The sequence below is a fragment of the Rana temporaria genome, chromosome 11 (assembly GCF_905171775.1).
Source record: "Rana temporaria chromosome 11, aRanTem1.1, whole genome shotgun sequence".
Lineage (NCBI taxonomy): Eukaryota > Metazoa > Chordata > Amphibia > Anura > Ranidae > Rana > Rana temporaria.
In genome coordinates, this window is record NC_053499.1 from 47,044,414 (window position 1) to 47,060,306 (window position 15,893).

Genomic DNA, 15,893 nt, shown 5'->3' on the forward strand with positions numbered 1-15,893 from the left:
GGGGAGCTGTCACCATAAATCCTGGCTTTGCAATATCCCAAAGGGCCAATTCATCCGACTACGTCGGAATTGCACTTTAGAGACGGATTATGTTATCCAGTCTAAAGTCTTGGCCGATAGGTTTGTCCAAAAAGGATATAAAAGTGATACTTTGGAAGTTGAAATGGGACAAGTCCAGAAATTAGACAGAACCACTTTGGTGGCTGATAAGGATAACCCCACTGGTGAGTCCACTAATGTTACACAGAATTTTAAAATGATCCTTGATTACAACGTACAACACAAAAAATTCGAAAGAATCATTGCCAAGAATTGGTCTATTCTAAAACAGGATAAAGTTTTGGGCCCAGTCTTGCCGGAAAAACCCCAATTTATATACAAGAAAGCTCCCTCTCTCCGAGACAGGCTAGCTCCTAGTGTGCTTAATCCCCCGGTGGTTTCTGACAACAGATTGTTTAAATTTCTGGGGGGATTTTATGCCTGCGGACGATGTGTGCCATGTAAGAATTCCAAGGTCAATCTCAAAAAGAGGAAAAAATGTATGGCATCCGCCACCAATAGAGAGTATGACATTAAGCAGCTAATTACGTGTGACACTATAGGCGTGGTATATATGCTTGAATGTGACTGCGGCCTGCAGTACATAGGGAGGACCTCTAGACCCCTCCATGTCCGCCTGGCTGAGCATGTCAATAACATTAAGCAAGGAAAGACCACGCATAATGTATCACGTCACTTTAAACAATTCCATCACAAGAACCCGAAGGGTCTGCGTTTTTGGGGGATAGAGAAAGTTAACTGTCATTGGAGGGGGGGTAATTTTATCCGGCAATTAAGTAAGAAGGAATCGTATTGGATCCATGAGACACATGTTTTAATTCCAGACGGCCTTAACGTTGATTTCGACATTAATTGTTTTATTTCTGACCGATGACTTTTTTTAAATATTTTAAGTCTACATATTTATATATAATTTTTATTTATACATATTGATATAATGTTATACTGAGATTTATTTTCATGTAATATATTGCAATACAGACTTCTGAATGTCCTTGTCTGTATATTGATTGTCATCATGTATTTGTGTAATGATCGCGGCTGACTTCACGTTTATATAATGTAGTTGATTTCTATGAAGGGTTTTTAAAAAGTTTTTTAAATACACCTTATTTTTACTTATTTTAGGATTTTCTAATGGTGGGTGGATATTTGGGACATCAGAGATCCCTGGTGTGTCTGATTTTAGTCAGTGTCGATACGCAGCTGTTTGTGTTTTTCAGCGCTTGCAGCATTGTGGTTCTTTTTGTCCCTCTTGCTGCATCGTAACAGACGCTGCGCTCCTCTCCAAGGTAACCACCATGTGACCTCTGTATTCCACGTCAAGACGCTGCGCATCTCTCTATGGTAATGACCATGAGATGTGGGCGCGTCATGACATCACCCCCCCTCTCCATGCTGATTGGATGAGCATTCGTTTTCCCATTTTGTTTTTTGTTTTTGGTTCCTGCTGCCACACCGTAGCTGGATTTGGCGTCGTGGTTGCCACGGCAACGGACGCATATTTAACTGGGTGACTGTTCCTCTCTCACCTACATCCGCTGAAGAAGTCCCGCCCCAGGGACGCAACGTTCGGTAGGGAGAGCGTGACGTCACCTGCGATCACAGCTACACACTTGTCTGTTACCCCTGGCACTGGATTGAGTGCCTATACTCTGTAAGTGCGTTTTTATTCGTTAAAATTTTATATTGTCTCCACGGAGAAACACTATGTGCTGTTTTCTCTTTTATATTTGGATCTGATGCTTGATTGCTGACCTTCCTTTGGAGATTATCACATATCACTGCTGGATTAACCCCCTTTGGAGATACCCTTATGGGAATGCTGTTTATGACCTTATCTAACAGAGGGTCATATTGGTGAGGTGAGCGGCCATTACTACCATTGGTGGAGGTGTTTCTACTCATTACCACTCTACAGCACCTGCATGATTTTTACTCATCACCAGTCACTTTTAGAAAAGATTCTACTATGGACTTTCTATTATTGGATTTCTAGCGCTGCACTATCTACTTTATATTGTATATTTATTAATATAGATATTTCAAGATAAATGTTGCAACAAATTCCAGTTGCATGGGCCCCTGCATCCATCCTTGTGTCAGAGACCTGAAGACAAGATCAACTACCAATGTTAGTACAACTACCCAATGTTAGTCCACCGATCTCCCCTGCTGTTCTATTGCATTCTGACAGGGGGACAGCTCATCGTCAGAACACTCCAGTCAGCGCTCTTAGGCATTGTCTTAGATCGCTGATCGGAAGCCGATTGGCAAACCTTTTTTGGTCATGCCCCATTGACAGAAGTTAGCTGAACATCCTGCTTCTGTCAGACCGGCTGCAATACACATGGGCCGAATAGATTTAGGCTAAAGCCTAGTACACACAGGCTGAATAGGGCTCCCACCCGGCCATCCTATTCCAATAGGGTGGGTGGGTGCCCAGCCCTATTATCCTTGGAGGATGTCATATGAAGTCCTCCCAGGATGGCATGTGCTCCGGATCGATCTGTCACCTGCTATGTTTACGGGACTCAGACAATGACAGATCACTTACATAGTTACATAGTTAGTCAGGTTGAAAAAAGACACAAGTCTATCCAGTTCAACCATAAAAAGAAAAAATTATATATATATATATATATATATATATATATATATATATATATATATATATATATATATATATATATATATATATATATATAATATCATACAATCCCATATACCCAATTCTATACCCACAGTTGATCCAGAGGAAGGTGAAAAACCCCAGCAGAGCATGATCCAATTTGCTACAGCAGGGGAAAAAATTCCTTCCTGATCCCCCCGATTATATATTTGTACATGTTGATCATATCCCCCCTTAATCTCCTCTTCTCAAGAGTGAATAAATTCAGTTCCTCTAATATTTCCTCATAGCTGAGCTCCTCCATGCCTCTTATCAGTTTGGTTGCCCTTCTCTGCACTTTCTCCAGCTCCCCAATATCCTTTTTGAGAACTGGTGCCCAAAACTGAACTGCATATTCCAGATGAGGTCTTACTAATGATTTGAACAGGGGCAAGATTATATCTCTCTCTCTGGAATCCATACCTCTCTTAATACAAGAAAGGACTTTGCTCGCTTTGCAAACCGCAGCTTGGCATTGCATTCCAATATTGAGCTTATGATCTACCAAAACCCACAGATCCTTCTCCACTACGGATTCCCCCAGTTGTACTCCCCCTAGTATGTATGATGCATGCATATTCTTAGCCCCCAAGTGCATAACTTTACATTTATCAATATTAAACCTCATCTGCCACATAGTAGCCCAATTAGACAGAGCATTGAGGTCGGCTGGTAAATTGGAGACATCCTGTAAGAACGTTATTCCACTGCATAGCTTGGTGTCATCTGCAAAGACAGAAATTTTACTTTTGATCCCAGACTCAATATTATTTATAAAGATATTAAAAAGTAAGGGTCCCAACACTGAACCTTGGGGTACACCACTGATAACCTTAGACTGTTCAGAGTAAGAATAATTAACCACTACTCTCTGAATTCTGTCTTTTAGACAGTTTTCTATCCATTTACAAACTGATATTTCCAAGCCTGAACATGTAGGCCCTTTAAAAAATAATCTAGAGTGGGTGACTGGGGACAAAGAGAAGGCTAATTTATTAAATACTTTCTTCAGATCTGTGTAGGAGCATGGGGGAGCTCATGTTCATAAAGGGGTGGTAGTGACACAGCCCCATATCCACAATGGCTCAAAAGTGATATTGTCCAGACATTTTTAGACAGAATAAAGGTGGATAAAGCACCTGGGCCAGATGGAATACACCCACAGATCCTAAAAGAATTGAGCTCTGTAATTTCAAAGCCATTGTATCTAATTTTTAGGGACTCATTAATGACAGGAATAGTACCACTGGTTTGGCGCAGGGCCAATGTGGAGCCTATATTTAAAAAGGGAACAACATAACTATAGACCTGTTAGTTTACCTTCTATAGTTTAGTTTACCTTCTATAGTTGGGAAGATACTGGAGAGATTAATAAAAGACCACATAGACAAGTTTTCTTGCTGGAAAAAAAAACATTTAAGCAACAGACAGCATGGGTTCATGAAAGACAGAAGTTGTCAGACAAGCGTTCGATATAGTTCCGCACACACGGCTAATTTGTAAGGTACAGTCTACAGACTTGACCTTTTTACTATTAATATATTTTTGGGGGTTTGTCCTACTATCCTTTGCAATCTGTCATTTGTTTTGAATTTTTGCATCCTGGCCCGGTACCATGTGACCTTGGTGACCAATCACAGCAGATCACATGACAATTGTAGACAATGAATGGCTTTGTTCCATGCCATTCACTGTGTACTATTGTGATGAGCCCTGTAATTGGTCACAGTGATCACATGGTACATACAGGGCCAATCACAGCCCATATGTATTATGCGATTATGTGATTATCTGTGGCCAAACACAGCTAATCACAATAGTAAACACTGAATGAATAGTTTGCATTCAGAAAAAAATGGTTGCTTATAACTGTAAAATTCTGAGTTATAAGCAATCATAGTGTGTAAAAAACAAACAAAAACCTGTACACCGCCCAGAGTAGTACAATGCTCAAGCTGGCATTCAAACAAATACAAAGCCTCTCTGCAATCTGCACTAATTGGACACAGTGTAAATAAACAACACATGGAATATTGACTGACACAGTATCCTCTTCCACTGTATAGTTACTAATAAATACAGAATGGATTACTTAAATCATGAATAAAATAATGAATTCATTTTACATATGGAATAAATTATAACAATACTTAATAAGAATCATCAATTAATGCATACTGAATGAACTTATCACATAAAATCATATGTAAAAAAGTGTGTAAAACATGATATCAATAATCAATTGTAAATATATCAATATATAAAACTATGACATGTATCTAAAAATGGCAATAAAAAATTATTAATTAAAAACACATGTTGATCTAACTGAAAATCTTCTTTTGGTACAGAAAACACTGTGTTGAAAAAAGACAATATAATAAACAAACAAAGGGCACACAAAGTACAGTAGTTTAATTTGATTATTTAAGTCTCTATTAATGTATCAGAAGGTGAAGGCCTTAGTTCACATTTAAGAGTATGCATATCTAGTTCCTCGTTTAACCCCTTGATGGCTAATGTATTGAGTGTGGCTATCCAATAAGTTTCTCTTTGACCCAAAGTATAAAAAAGATCAGGTTTTTACATGGGTCAAAAACAAAAAGAAGTGTGTTACCTGCTTTAACCACTCTAGCTCCAGAAGATTTAAGCCACTTGATGACCAGGCCATTTTTTGCGATACGGCAATGTATTATTTTAACTGGCAATTGCGTGGTCGTGGAACTCTGTCCAAATAAAATGTATGTCCTTTTTTCCCCACAAATAGAGCTTTCTTCTGGTGGTATTTAATCACCTTTTATTTTTCTGCGCTATATACAAAAAAAGACTGTCAATTTAGATTTTTTTTTTTTTACTTTCTCATATAAAACATATCCAATAAAAAAAAATGTAAGAAAATCAAATTTCTTCATTAGGCCAATGTGTATTCTGCTACATATTTTTGGTAAAAAAAAAGGCCAGTAAGCGTATATTGGTTGGTTTGTCTAAAATCTACAAACTTTGGGATATACAGTATTACACTTTTATTTATTTATTTATTTTCACTAGTAATGGTGGCGATCAGAGACTTATAGTGGGACTGTGATATTGTGGCAGACAAATCAGACAATAAGTGACACTTTTGACACTTTTTTGGGAACCAGTGGCACAAATACAAATATGCTCTGTCACTGTACTAATCCTGCTGGTTGGTTAACATCAGGGGCAATCAAAGGGTTAACTGTGTACCTATCCAGTGTTTTTGTACTGTGTGGGAGGTGCTTTTACTAGGGTAAGGCATGGATCCATGTCCCTGCTTAGCAGGAACACAGGATCCATGCCTTCCCTACTGACAAATAGGCAATCTGCCTCTGTACCGCAGGATCAGTGGGTGCTGGCAGACATCAAGTCTCTTGTACCCGCTGATTGGCTCCTGCTGTGTATAATCACAGCGGGAGCGAGGCACCGGCGGTGTGCATTTTTGCCCTCTACCCAGAAATGCAATATATATACGGCTCAACCCTAGTAGTCAATACAGAGGGGGTGTTTCACTCCACTCCTCTCTCTCTTGGGTCAGACGTTAGTGGTCTATTCATGAGATTAAAAAATCTACTAATAGCAGAAATCCATACACTATGGGACATAGCCTTTCTGGAGACGTACATCAAGAGTGCTATGGTCCCAAGAAGCCTTCGATGGGAGGTCAGCCCCCAGAAAGGTGAGGTCGTTCTAGAAAGTTGGGCCAAATATTTCAATGACTCTGGTGTGGCCTGTCTGCATTTCCTGTGTGAAAGGAAAAATCGGAAATTGGCCAGATTGGACTCAGAAATTAAAACTGTCAAAGATCTGTTAGTCACTTTCAAAAGCGGGGAAGAGTATAGGGCGTGCTCTTCCAACTTGCTTAAAACTTTGGAAAAGGAAGCAGGGGACCAAAAAAACAAAAAGAAAAATAAATGTATCAGAGACACTGAAGACTACCAATCTGGTCTGGTGTTCAAGTGGCAGATAAAATTAGCCAGTGATACAGCAAATAAGGAGGGCATGGATACCATACCCCAAGGCTCTGGGAAGACCTTAGGCCCCTGTGGTTCTCAAACACAAACCCAGAGGGGTAGGGCCGCACAATCACAGAGACGGCCCAAGAATAAGTGAAAAATTGTCAAGAAGGGTGCAACCCAGGTCACGACCCCATTTAGAGGGCCACAGAAGCCCTCAACAAGTAGAGAGGACACCCATTATTATTATTATAAGGGAGAATCTCCACGAGTGTGGGACTCCACTCCATCCAGACCATCTTTTTATCACACAGAGTATGGTCGGGGCAATTTTGATCCCCAACAAAGAAGGGAAGGGTTTTCAGGAGATAATATTCCCACCCAGAATCGTTTCTTTCCTCTATCAGACTCAGTTGGCCCTGATATGCGTGAACCCAGGGACAAAGAGCTCTATGGGAATGGGAATAGGAATAGTCTACCTGTCTATTCCGGCCCCCATGAGATGGGTTATGGCCAATTTAGACCCCAATATCCCCAAGCCCCAACTGACTATCGGATGAACCCCAACTGGGGTTTTCCCATGAACCATCAGGGCAGATTAGGACCCATAGAACAAAGAGGGGAGTCAGAGGGGGGAGGCGGGCCCAAGCACTCAAAAAGAAAAAGAATTTAGGCATGGGCATTTTTAATCTCAGCCAACAAATATTATCAGATTCAGAAAAAAGGCTATTGGATAAGGGTTTGAAGTTTGCTCCACCGAGGACCATAATCAAATTCCAAACTTTTATGGATGTTCATAGAAAACTGAACATTAAGAGACATTTTTTTATCCAACCCTATTAAGGAGAGATCAACCCCCTCCCCTGAATTTAAACACACCAATATAGCCAATGCATCACTTTTTAACCCTCCTGGGTCTTTGGCACCTAGCATCAGAGTGTTTTGTGATGTAGTGTTAAAAGATTTAGAGAACATCAAAGTTAAAAAAGTTAAGATGCAGAAAGACCTGGAAAAGGGCCTAGATTTATTGTGTTCTAACAAATCTTCAATTATAAGGCCCGCTGATAAGGGGGGTGGGATTGTAATATTGGATAGGTGCAACTATCTAAAGGAGATGCACCGAATCATAGAAGACCCCGACACCTACACCCCTCTCGTCAGGGATCCAGTTGTTAAATACAAACGGGAATTAGAGGTGATTGTTGACCAGGGTTTCCGAAGTGGTATCCTGAATGAGAAAGAGAGGTTGTATCTGGTTCCGGTTGCTCCTCGGACTCCGGTAATATACTACCTCCCCAAAATACATAAGAGTCAAACTTGCCCCCCAGGACGTCCCATTGTTAGTGGGATTGATTCAATCACGTCCAGCAAGTGGGCAAGTATATCGATTTCTTCTTGCAACCCTTGGTTCAGACCATTCCTTCTTTTATTAGAGACACAAAACAGGTTATTAACCTGTTAACTAGCATCTCACCCAAACCAGGTTTATGACCTCCCCATACACCATTATCCCCCATGATTTGGGATTGGAAGCTGTGAGGTCATACCTGAGTCGTGGGTCTAACCTGGCTCTGTTACAAATCGAAATGTATTATGACTCTGCTGCAGTATGCAGCGAGTCACAACTATTTTTGGTTTGATCACCAATTCTTTCGTCAAGATAGGGGCGTAGCTATGGGGTCTAAATATGCCCCCAGTTTGGCCAACCTATTTATGGCCAAGTGGGAGGAGGACGTCGTGGATGGTTGCTGTAGACCTGAGGTATTACTATGGGCAAGATATATCGACGACGTCCTCCTCCTATGGGATGGGAGTGAATTGGACCTTTATGAGTTCATGTCATCCCTAAATAACAACAATAGGGGCATCAAGTTCACGTTCGAAGCCAGTCAAGAAAAGGTGAATTTTTTAGATCTTACCATTTCCATCAAAGAAAGTAAGTTTATAACTACCACCTTCTTTAAACAAACTGACAGGAACTCGTACATTCCTCTTGACAGTTGTCATTATGCCCCATGGCTCAAATCAGTCCCCCAGGGACAATTTACAAGATTAAGGCGAAATTGTACTGAGGTAGAAGCTTTCAACAATCAAGCAACAGTTCTCTCTAATAGGTTTATAGAGAAGGGATATGATCCATCTGTCCTCTCGGGTTTGATGCAGTCCACCAGAGAGATCGACAGGGAGTCTCTTTTGAGGGATCGGGCCAGGGAGGTGGGGGGAGGGAATTTTCCCTTCCCTTCCATTTATCACCACATTTTCAGTGCAACACCAAAATGTCAAACGTCTGATACGCAAGCACTGGCATGTTCTAGCGAGTAATCAAGTATTGGCACCTGTTCTACCGGAGAAGCCACTAATTATTTTTAGGGGAGCTTCTTCACTATCGAACCGCATTGCCCCTAGTGTACAGGACCCCCCACGGGAAAATAGGACTTTTCTGCAAAATCTTACTGGTTACTATAAATGTAAAAAGTGTCAAGTTTGCACCTTAAATAAATGCCAGGATAGAAAAATCACCCATTTTGCATCTACCAGCACCAGCAGGACATATGAGGTGGAACCTTTTATCACCTGCTCCTCTGAAGGGGTGGTCTATTTGATACAATGCCCCTGCGGGCTCCAATATGTAGGAAGGACCAAAAGGGCATTACGGGTTAGACTAAATGAACACATCGCAAACATCAGGAAAGGTTTTGATAAGCATTCGGTATCCAGACACTATTAGGTAGATTCACAAAGAGTTAGGCCGGCTTATCTCCAGATAGGTGGCCTAGGTGTAGATATGCTCCGGCGCGTTTTTGCTCCTTACCCACAGAACAAGATAAGCCTGAAAGTAGGCTTTTTCCGACCGACGCAACTTTGTTAAGCCAGGTGCATATTTAGGCCTGACGCATCTTCCGCTTGCATTGATTTCCTATTTAAATATGCAAATTAGGGAGATACGCCGATTCACGAATGAAGGTGCACCAGATTTAGGCTAAGCCCGGTGCAATCAAGTGTTACATCAGGCCTAAAGTTATTCCACCAAAAAGATGGAATAACTTTGCACCAGGACACAGGTCAGCTGGAGAGCAGCTCCAGCAGCAGCGTTACAGACGAGCTGAGCAAGCCGAGCACCCACACTTGCAGGACAACACATCTGTGTGCCAACATGCCAGGGGCAGGCGTGCTCCTAGCACTACTAATGGGTCCACGGACTCGTAGGAGGGCACGGGAGAGGCTATACCACACACGCATGAACATCTTTGCCATGGGGGAAGCAGAGGTGTATCGCATCTACAGATTCAGCCGTGAAGCCATCCTGGATTTAACCAGAACCCTGCAGGATGACATCACCAGCCCAACACACCACTCACATGCAGTGCAGCCACTGGTCAAGGTATTAGCAACACTGCATTTCCTGGCCAGTGGATCTTTTCAGCGAACAAGTGGAAATTTGTCTGGGATGTCACAAACCAGCATGAGCAGATGTGTGCACCAGGTTGTCCCCGCAATCCTCAGACGCATGTCCCACCACATCATCAGACCCACCCAGCAGCATCTGCAGCAGAAGGCAATGGAGGATTTCTATAGAATTGACAGATTCCCACGCACTGTGGGGGCCATTTATTGTACACATGTGGCACTACGGCCCCCCCGTGACACAGCACACATTTACTGCAATAGGAAGCATTGGCATTCAATCAATGTCCAGGTGATAGCCGATGCCTAATGCCTCATATGGCACGTCCGTGCCAAACACCCAGGATCCAGCCATAACAGCTACATATACCGTCAAAGCGACATCCCAACAGATTTTGAACAGAACATGTATGGGGACACCTGGCTGGTTGGTGAGTGACATGGGTGTCAGGTATGACTGTCCCCCCCATGATGCACACATCACAAGGGGCACATACATGACTAACATCCTCCTGTCTTTTCCCTTCCAGGTGACTCTGCATATGCACTTGGACCCCATCTCATGACTCCATTCCGGAACCCCCAAACCCCAGGAAAGATACAATGAAGCAAACGCACGTACCCGTGGAGTGGTGGAATGCACATTTTGCCTCCTGAAGTCCCGTTTCCGATGCCTGGATAGGTCTGGGGGTACCCTGTTGTATGGCCCAAACTCTGTGTGCCAGATCATCGGTGCATGTTGCATTCTGCACAACTACGCCGTGAGAAAGGGCCTGCAGATTGATATACGTGATGACCTGACCCCCCCAACCAGACAATCCCCCCCCTAACCGAGGGTACCCCGTCTGCTGTGGGAGCCGCAATCAGAAGACGCCTCACAGAAGACATATTTACACGTTAAAAACACACATTAAACATGGTACAAGTAGAATGCACGCATGCACACCACTGTGGTCCATAGCACAGACACATCTCATCCTCATCTAATTGGATTAGACCCAATGACACCGGACGGGACTTGGGAGCAGCAACGCCACGCCAAGGCTCCAATTATGTCACTGTACATTCATACCCCTTTCACACGGCAGAGGGTGACACCCATTTGCCAGCAGGAGTGACGCCCCCCCCCATTCCCACACCAGTCACACTGAAGCAGCACTCCTCACCGTGTGCTGGCATAACTCAAATCCAGCTCATGACCTGAGCAAAAAAAAACATAATCCAGCTCATGACCTAAGCAAAAAAAAAAAAAAAAGGCGTTTATTTTGCCTTTCTTTGGCTTCGCCTGGTGGCAGCAGATTGGCTCCTCAGCTGCCTGGGTGGAGCCTGGGGTGGTGGCGGGGGATGGGGGTTGATCAGCAGGAGGCTCATCAGCAGGGTGGGCCACCCCCAGTGCCAATCCGGTGCTTTCTGATTTTGGCCACCTTCTCCCGCACCCAAAGCCGCAGATCGTTAATTTTTTTTATATATGATGGCCAAGGCGGGGGACATTGCCAAGGGCATTGACCCTGGTGGCAATAGTATCATAAATATCCTGCCTCCTGGCACGCGTCGTATTGTGGCTGGAAGGGCCATGGAGGGACTCATAGAACTCCTCCATCCCATCAATAATAATGGCCCTCTCCTGGGGTGTAAAGTTATTTTTCCTGTGGGTGACAGGAGCTGACACCGGAGCTGCCACTGGAGCAGACATAGTCATTCAGAAACTGAACTGAAAATTACCAAGCTCAGGGGGGGTGGAAAGCAGGATGTAATTTTGCAAAGACCAGATGCATGTCTGGACGTACTTGGACACTCGAGCCTAGCCATTAGGCCGGCCTACAACAGGAAGTTTGGATAAAACATCACTGAGCATGCTCTGTTGAAGTTAGGCTGGGCGTAAGCCACTGCACCACGCTCAGACAATCATTTACATAAGTTGACACCCACTTCCACTTGCACCGACTTAAGCCTCCAACTTTAGGTTTGGCCGACGCACATTGGAGTGCAAAAGCACAGGCATCTGCTTTCTTTGCATGATACCATACCAATTGACGTTTATGCTGAGGAGTTTGTCGTATCATCACATCATATCATCGCTATGGATTGAGTGCTCTGTCATGTCTGCTGGGTTTAACACTCATGCTGGTTCTGGAGTTTGTTGTATGATGAGCTTGTCGCATCATCACATGGTATCATCGCTTGCAGTGTTCAGTCGTGTCTGCTGGGTTTAACACTTATGCTGGTCTTGGTCCTATATCACAAGGGACCTTTGGGTCTGGTAAGCAGTTTTTACCTACACTAGGGTGGTGGAATTCACTTAAAGTTGCGGATCTTGAGAAGAAAGAGCAGCTGTCAATTTGATCATCACTGGGTGTTTCCTTATATTGCAATCATATGGACTTTGTTCCTTTTTAACTCACTGTGTTTTTAGGTTTTGCCCAATGTAGGGCTTATAGATCATGTTTTGTTTACAACAATCTATGATCCTTATTTGGTTTTTGCACATAGGTCTACATTGTGGCCTATTTCATGATTTGTTAATTTTTCGTTTGTGTATTGTTTATGTAAACAGGCATCTTAACCACTTGCCGTCGCTGCACCACCGAAATACGTCCACAAGGTGGCTCTCCTAGGCGAGACCACGTAAATGGACGTCCTGCCTATTAGCCGCCACTAGGGGCGCACGGGCGCCGCCGGAGGTGCGCGCGCGCGCCCCCCGCTCGCCCCCGACTCCCGTGCGTGTGCCCGGCGGGCGCGATCGCCGCCGGGCACACGCGATCGCTCGGTACAGAGCGGGGAACGGGAGCTGTGTGTGTAAACACACAGCTCTCGTTCCTGTCAGCAGGGGAAATGCTGATTTTCTGTTCATACAATGTATGAACAGAAAATCAGTGTTTCCCCTAGTGAGGCCACCCCCCCCCCCCCCACAGTAAGAACACACCCAGGCATACTTAACCCCTTCCCCGCCCCCTAGTGTTAACCCCTTCACTGCCAGTGGCATTTTTATAGTAATCTAATGCATTTTTATAGCACTGATTGCTATAAAAATGCCAATGGTCCCAAAAATGTGTCAAAAATGTCCGAAGTGTCCGCCATAATGTCGCAATACCGAAAAAAAAATCGCTGATCGCCGCCATTACTAGTAAAAAAAATATTAATAAAAATGCCATAAAAATACCCCCTATTTTGTAAACGCTATAACTTTTGCGCAAACCAATCAATAAACGCTTATTGCGATTTTTTTTTACGAAAAATATGTAGAAGAATACGTATCGGCCTAAACTGAGGAAAAAAAATGTTTTTCTATATATTTTTGGGGGATATTTATTACAGCAAAAAGTAAAAAATATTCATTTTTTTCAAAATTGTCGTTCTATTTTTGTTTATAGCGCAAAAAATAAAAAACGCAGAGGTGATCAAATACCACCAAAAGAAAGCTCTATTTGTGGGAAAAAAAGGACGCCAATTTTGTTTGGGAGCCACGTCGCACGACCGCGCAATTGTCTGTTAAAGCGACGCAGTCCCGAATCGCAAAAAGTACTCTGGTCTTTGGGCAGCAATATGGTCCGGGGGGTAAGTGGTTAATTTAATTCAATTCATGATTCATTTTCATCATTTTCACATTTATGGTCACCTTCTCCACAAAGGTTTCCTTTGATATTAGCGCAACTATATATATTTTTCTCACTTCTTTACACTGTTATGTTTTCAGGTTAGTTGCTGCTTACCTCTGTAGAGCTTCAGGCCATCATTATTTTTAGTTATCCTAGCACAGTTTCTTTTTCCTTTTTTCTACATTGCTAATAGCATTAGCAATGTTATTATAGTTCAAATGTTGATATTTGCACTGTTTAGCACTAAAAACAGTAATTTTGGGTACTTTTTTTGCAGTGGCAGTAAAGAATGTGGATCTGTCAGTAAATGTCATGATTTTTGCCAGTAAAAAATTGGTCCTGTTTGTAAATATTGTCGTTCTGCCAGTAAATTTCACTTTGGCAGACACTGGGGTCACTGGGGTCCACTGGTAAGAGCATTGACTTTTCCCAGTTTATATTTCTGCCAGAGATCTGACCAAAGTTTTCTATCACATCCATTACTGCACTTAAAGTTCACCTTTACAGAAAAATCTGTAACAACACAGGACCTCACCCCCCCTTCCCCCAGTCCCGCTGACCTGCATGGTGACGATCGCCCGTTCTGAAACCCTGTATAGCCGCTTCACAGCTCAGGGGCTTAGAAATCCTTAGAACTTAATCTCCTAAATGTACTTGATCAGGAGCGACATTTAGAAGCATTCTAATTGGTCAGCGCTATCACATGTGTGGCCCCCAACCAATCAGAACCCGCGTTGCCCATACTCTCAGCGGGGAAGAGAGAAAGCTGAGAGGATTTCTAAGCATCGGAGCCATGAGGCGGCTATACCGGGGCTCAGAACAGGTCATTTCCACCATGCAGGTTAGCAGGACGGGGGGGGGGGGGGGGGGGGGGGCTAGGAGGGGGTCCTGTGTAAGTTCACCTTACAGATTTTTCTGTAAAGGTGAACTTACACTTTAAGGAGGACTGGGTGTCTCCTAACAATAAAAGCACATCAACTGTGTACAGTTCTATGTTCTCCTCTCCTGATATTCTCTTAAACCCTTGGATATTTACAGACGATCTAATAGCTATGGCCAATGGATCCATTGCCAGAGCGAAGAGCAGGGGCGACAAAGGATACCCCTGCCTCGTCTCCCAGGTCAACAGAAATGTTTCTGAAGGTATACTTTTTTTTTAACCACTTAAGGACCTTGCCTGTTTTTCAGACCCCCAAACATTATATATATATATTTTTTCTAACACCCTAGAGAATATAATGGCGGTCATTGCAATACTTTTAGTCACTCCGTATTTGCACAGCGGTCTTACAAGCGCACTTTTTTGGGAAAAAAAATCACTTTTTTATATTGTGAAAGATAATGTTATGCCGAGTAAAATGATACCCAACATGTCATGCTTCAAAATTGCGCCCGCTCGTGGAATGGCGTCAAATTTTTACCCTTAAAAATCTCCATAGGCGACGTTTAAAAAATTCTACAGGTTGCATCTTTTGAGTTACAGAGGAGGTCTAGGGCTAGAATTAATGATCGTGGTGATACCTCGCTTGTGTGGTTTGAACACCATTTTTATATGCGGCGCTACTCACGTATATGTTCGCTTCTGATCACGAGCTCGTCGGGATGGGGTGCTTTAAAAAAACATTTTTTTGTTTCCTTATTTATTTTATTTATTTTATACATTTTTACACTAAAAAATTAATAAAAAAATGGGTCACTTTTATTCCTATTACAAGGAATGTAAACATCCCTTGTAATAGAAAAAAGCATGACAGGTCCTCTTAAATATGAGATCTGGGGTCAAAAAGACCTCAGATCTCATATTTAGACTAAAATGCAAAAAAAAAAAAAAAATTGATCATTTGAAAAAATGACAACAAGAAAATATGCCCTTAAGAAGCATGGGCGGAAGTGAAGTTTTGACGTCGCTTCCGCCCTGATATGCTATGGAGACGGGTGGGGGCCATCTTGCCCTCACTCGTATCCCAGCCGAGCAGGAGCTGCCGACGGCTCCGGTAAGCTGCAGAGGGCGCGGGAGAGGGGGGCCCCTCTCCCGCCGCCGATAACGGTGATCTTGCCGTGAATACGCCACAGAGACCATCGTTATCGTTTAAAGGACCGCTCACAGGAAAGATGGATATCTCGGTTGTGGCAGTGGCTGCTGCCGTTACCGAGATATCCATCTTTAAAAAAATGACGTATATATAC